Source organism: Tripterygium wilfordii, chromosome 13 (genome assembly GCF_013401445.1).
Source record: "Tripterygium wilfordii isolate XIE 37 chromosome 13, ASM1340144v1, whole genome shotgun sequence".
In the NCBI taxonomy this organism is placed as follows: Eukaryota; Viridiplantae; Streptophyta; class Magnoliopsida; order Celastrales; family Celastraceae; genus Tripterygium; species Tripterygium wilfordii.
In genome coordinates, this window is record NC_052244.1 from 8,647,178 (window position 1) to 8,653,417 (window position 6,240).

Sequence of the window (6,240 nt, forward strand, 5' to 3'; positions counted from 1 at the left end):
CCAAAACTGAAACCTGTGCTGGAACCTCAGCAGGAGCCTGTAATGCAGCTGGGGTTGGAGCGACAATCTGTGTCACAAGTCCTGTAACAGTCTGGCCAAGTGCTCGCACCAACTCAGTAACATCCCGGACCTCCTGTCGTAAAGTAGTCACTACTGCATCTACCCCCTGTGGTGCTGGCTGTACCAATGGTACCTCCTGGTCCTCCCCAATATCATCTATTGGAGCTACAAAAGCTCTTCCCCAGCCCCAGCCCCTCCCACGTCTCTCACCCCTATAAGTATCTAAACCTACAGCTCTGATACCAAAACTGTCACGCCCCTCTCTCCTAAGGTGTACCGACGTGTACCTATATCCATAAGAACATGACCGGCAGGGGACCCCATCCCCCGAACCAACCCTTAATCCAATATGTAAATTATATAAAATGGTAACAACTCCTGAAACATAATGTGGAAACAGTCTCTCCAAAATACCACCTGTATACACCCACCCAAAACAGTTGGAGTATCTATACAACAGCAGAAATAAGAAAACATATCTACCCGATATCAGACTGAGTAAAAAAGTAACGCATATACAAATACAATACCCAAAATCCTCAAAACTCGCTAAAGAAACAGCTCGAGGCTACACACCAGCTCATGCGTCCCGCCGCCGACCATCGTCACCTAAATCCAACTCACCTGAAAGGGAAATAAGAAGATGGGTGAGCCAAGAAGCTCAGTAGGGCATAGAAAGGGAACACCGATATCCAGAAATAAGAAATCAATGAATATGATGCATAATATGAAGTACAATAAATATGTAACTATCTGTAATCCAACCAAGTAACATGATAGCCGATAAGGCTATACAGCACCATAACCACAAACACCAATCTCCGATAATCCATAATCCACCCCTGGACCCACCCTAATCCCCGTAGGGTGTCTCCCAGTCCAGGTCTACACCGAAACTGGATGAGGATCGAATATCCAGATAGCATAGCCTACACCAGAGAGCGTCCCCTATGATGCACCTCACCTCAGACGGTCTACAGGTACATACCCAGTTTATTGTATAATCCATCATAAATCCATATCCAATATATTGGCTCCTATATGGGCCCCATAGTGTACATCAACCACCTCCAATCACCCCACTCCCAAAAACATACCAACAATGATAATCAATAGAGAATACGTATAAATCATACAAACAGGTCGTATTTCCACCCTCGGAAACCGACAGAACCATAAAATAATAAGAGTCCGTGAAACCGGAACTCTTAAATCACACGCGAGAGACACAAAAACCCCTACCTGGAAATCAAGATGCAAATATCAAACACGCGTCCCTGATTAACCCCTGACTCTCAAAAGTCAACCCGCTCCAAATCTCAACAAGGATCACCGTCTACATTCAAAAAACACGATATACGAAAATACAGTTAAAATACGTTCGGTCAACTATGGTCAACGGTCAAAGTCAATGGTCAACGGTCAAACCATGTCAGATGGGTCAAAACCGGGTCAAACCAGGTCAAATGGGTCAATATCGGGTCAAACCAGGTCAAATGGGTCAAAACCGGGTTAAACCGGGTCAGACCGGTCAACACACCAGTCAACCGAGTTAACTCGGCCGAAACCCACTCAACACCACCACCGGTGATCCGGCCACCCAAACCTGCCAAATCTTATATCAAATTGAAGAGCTTGATGAGATGAACTCATAGGTACTTGAATCAAGCCAAACCGTCACCGGAATCGACCGGATCGACCAAATGAAGTTCACGGAGGCCGGAACTTCAATCTCAGATTTCTCCCAAATCGGAGCTCCGTTCGACGTGATTCAAGTTGGGTTACACTCGTATCGTCAATACGCTTCTTTTGGTACCAACCACCACCACCACCGTCGTCGGAATCACCGGATTCACTATTGACCAGTGTGAGAGAAAAAACAAGAGAGAGAAAATCAGGAGAGAGAGAGTCTGGTGAGAAGAGGGCTTATTTGCAATTGTTTTATTTTTTAATTTTTCTTTTATACAATCTTTCCCTTTCAAAAACACCCCTCTTTCAAAAACACCCCTTACTAAAATGTTCAAATTAACTTCAAAAATTTATAATAAATCCAATTTAAATCCGATTCGAGTGATTCTTGAGCCAATAATTTTCTTTTTAAATCCCCCATTTATTAAAAATATTTTCATAGTTTTATCTTGATTTAATTTTTATTCTCCCCAAATCCCGATTCACGATCATTGAGGTTCACTCCACCTCGATGAACGTGCCAAAATACCATAAACAGTGTATAATCGGGTCAGGATATTACAATTTTTATATTTTATATTAAAATTCTCAATCGGTTGGATTATTCCAGACCGATGTGGGATTTTAGTCTTGAAATTTTCATTACAGAGGTTGACACGAGTTTCAACTGAGCCTCTCCTCTATTATTCATACTAATCAATTGTAAAACAACACGTGTTTTTGTATTGAATTGTTATGAATTTCATATTATTTTTGTAGATATTATTTGTAATTATCGATTTTGACACTCTCGATTCTCGAATGTTATTTATAAGACAAAAATTAAAATCATTTAATTCCTATATTTTAGAAATATGTGCATGCACATACACTTATTAATAATAAAATTTGAGACTCTAAATCTTTTAACGTTAGAATCTATGAATATCTACTAAATATAAAGTTTTTTAATACATCAGGGAGTACAGGTATAGGGGAGATAGGATTCGAATGTTGCACCTCTCTTCTGATGTTGGTGTTCCTTAACAACTTAGTCGAGTGGGGAATCTAAAGTTTAATGTTATGACATAAATTTTGTGCTTGTATTAGCACTCTTCTATGTTGGAGATGAGAATATGTCGATTCTGGCCTTTGAAGATAGGAGTGTAAGTGTTTGACGTGATGATGTGTGTTTCGAGCATGTAGGTCTTGAAAGAGATGTTAAACGCACCTGCACAACAACAACCACAATTGGATAATTCAACTTTCTCTAATGAGGATGAGGACAAGCACTCTCACTCAAGGAGCTTGTTGTGATAACTATATACATATAATTACACACCCTTTACATTGTATTTCATGGTTCTTTGAGTAAATCGAGGATCGATATTACCTAAGAATTATATATTTGCACATTACAGGTGCCTAAGAGCATATGGGACGAATTGGAGTCGAATCGGATCAAAGGCAGAAGAAGTTGAAGAAAATGGCAGCAAAGAATTTCGATCGATCGGCCAGGCTAAATTCAAGACTTTCTAAGAGGAAATTCCGATCGATCGGAGGTCAAGCCCGATTGATCGGAATCTGCCTAGATCACGATTTTCAGGGTTTTGAACTTTTCGAAAATACCCTAAACCTATATGGGTCCGACCCAAAACGACACCAATCATCATTATAAACGACTCTGGGATTTAGGGGGTATAAATAGGTAGTTTTTAGGGTTTTAGAAATCTCTCTTATACTCTCACAGATTCTACAACTATAGGGGAGTTTGGAGGCACCATTGGAGCTTGGAGAAGAAGAGGATCTACAAGGGGGTTTTCTCTCTCCTTTTCTATCATAGTTTCTATGGTTGATTTCTTGTGTTTATTGATGTATTTTGCTTCCATGAATGGTTAGATTTCTTTACTAGGGTCTTAATGTAACCAAACCTTGAAGATTCAATAAACTTGGTTTATTTATTGCCTCAAGCCATAGATGACATAGGGTGCATGAACCGTATAAATATTGGGGCGTGACCTATGCAATTTCTAAATGGTTTATCCATAAATCTTAATGGGTCTTTCTCTCTTGAATATGAATGTTAGACATAACAGGGATTAGTGATAGAGATACCTTCGGTGTGACTAGACATAGAGCATTGAATAGGTTAGGGAGACCGATTATCATTATTGAGAGAGGAATTAGGGATTAAGGAAACAAGGGAGTTGAATTGGATAGGTGAGGAGAAGTTAAGTATGCTAGTGCTTTCCATATTTGATTACATACTTGTGTTTGATTTGTCTTGGTTCTTTTGATTAGTTTAGTTAAAATCAAAACCAACCATTAATCTTGATTTCAATTTTACATAATCGTTGCTTGTTTGACATTGACTTGATTTGCCAATATATCCCTAGTGGAAACGATAATTTACTCATCTCTTTATTACCTGTGCGATTTGTGCGCTTGCAACTAAATCCACATCAAGTTTTTGGCGCCGTTGTCGGGGATTGAGGCAATTGGTATTTGTCAAATTAGGTTTTTAATTGTGTTAACTGGTTTTTATTTTTTTTGTAGAAATTCTTTCTCTTGTATGAGCTTGGGATAGCGTACTCTTAATTCGAAATTGATTGATATTGATTTGGAAATTGAGAGGACACTTTGCAATCTTAGGCGAGAGCATACTAATAATATCATGGAAGGCATGGGAGACAATCAAGCAAGGAAGAATGTTGGTGATCTTGGTGGAGGTTTAAATGTGAATGATGGAAATGGTAATGGTGGAGATGCTAGTGGAAGAAATGGTAGTGAATAGGTTGAAAACCCTCCTAGGCAATTTGATCCTCGCTCTCTTGAGGATTGTGCTAGGCCTACTTGGGATATAAATCCTTCAAGCATCCGCTATCCTCCTATCAATGCTACTAATTTTGAGATCAAGCCGGCTATCATCAACATTATCTCTAACTCGGTGAATTTCTATGGTCTTTCTAATGAAGAACCCAATGTCCATCTTCGTTCTTTCTTGCATGTGTGCACTACTTTTGGGATTAATGGAGCTTCTAAGGATGCTATCTTATTGAGGTTATTCTCATTCTCTTTGAGGGACAAGGCTAAGGGATGGTTGATGTCCTTGCCTCCCAATTCTATCACCACTTAGGATGAGATGGCGGAGCAATTCTTGACAAAATTATTTCCTTCGGCCAAGGCCGTGCAAATTAGGGCGGATATCATGTCTTTTTCTCAAAAGGATCTTGAATCATTTTATGAGGCTTGGGAGCGCTTTAAAGGCATTATTCGAAGTTGCCCAAACCACAGACTTCCGGAATGGGTGGTATATCAAGCCTCTTATAATTGTTTGAGTATGCATACTAAGGAAACTATTGATGCAGCCGCGGGAGGTTCATTCATGACGAAAAATCAAGAGGAGGTTCGGGAATTACTTGATAAATTGGCCAAGACCACTAACTCTTGGTCCTCGGTGAGGGGGAATCTTAAGCAAGGGGGAAGTTCTAGAGTTGATGAAGTTATGTCTACCTTGGCTATTATGGCAAAGAAGATTGATGCATTGACACTAAATCAAGCCCAAGGGGTACATGCTATGCAAAACACACCTTCCTATATTTCTTGTGAGCAAGTGAATGCCATCGGTGGAGGTAATTTCAATCAACCCAAAATGATCCTTACTCCAACTTCTAAAATCGGGGATTGAGGAATCACCCCAACTTCTCTTGGAGCAATACTCAAAATGTGCAAAATCCTCAACATCTAGTGCAGCCCCAAGAGAAGAATAGGGATATTGATGAGATGTTCTCAAAGCTAGTCGGAGGCGTAGATACATTTACAACTCATACCTCCCAATTTATGACGAGGAAGGAGCAATACATGAGCAAAATCGATGCCACTCTACAAGCTCAAGCAACTTTGATGCAAAACTATGAAACTTCCATCTAGAATCTTGAGGTGCAAATGGGGCAAATAGCTAACACTTTGTGATATAGAGAAAGAGGTAGATTGCCAAGCCAATCGAAGGTGAATCCAAAAGGGAAGGAGAAGGAGCAATGCATGGAAATCACTCTCCGGATTGGTAAGGTGGTTAAAAATGCTTCTAATCTAGATGTTCAAAAGGCAAAAATTTTGCAGGAGGAGGAGAAGTGCATAAAAGAAGCTGAAAACTATCTATGGGACATTTTCGATCGATCGGAGGGGTTTCCGAACGATTGGACCTCTTTGGTGAAAATTTACCCAAGGCAAATTCTGATCAATCGAACCTCTTTGGTGAAAATTTACTTGAGGCAAATTCCGATCGATCGGACCCCATCCCAATCTATTGGGCAGATGTAGCAAAGGGTGAAAAGTTGAAAAATGAGAAAAATGTGTAGACACGATATGCTGTGGAACTAGATTGGCTCGATAGTTCACTTCGTGCACCTCTAGCCAAGGCTTATGTGCCTCTAATTCCATTTCCTCAAAGGCTAAAGAGCACCAAAAAGAAGGATGATCAATTTTCCAAGTTCTTAGAGGTATTCAAGAAGC

General features: G+C 40.1%; 1 non-coding gene across 1 annotated transcript; it reads right to left on the bottom strand.

Moving 5' to 3' along the window:
* Positions 1-4,919: 4,919 nt before the first annotated feature.
* On the bottom strand, positions 4,920-5,026 carry LOC120013992. Its single transcript, XR_005471526.1, has one exon. It is a non-coding gene; the product is annotated as a small nucleolar RNA R71 (small nucleolar RNA).
* Positions 5,027-6,240: the final 1,214 nt, after the last annotated feature.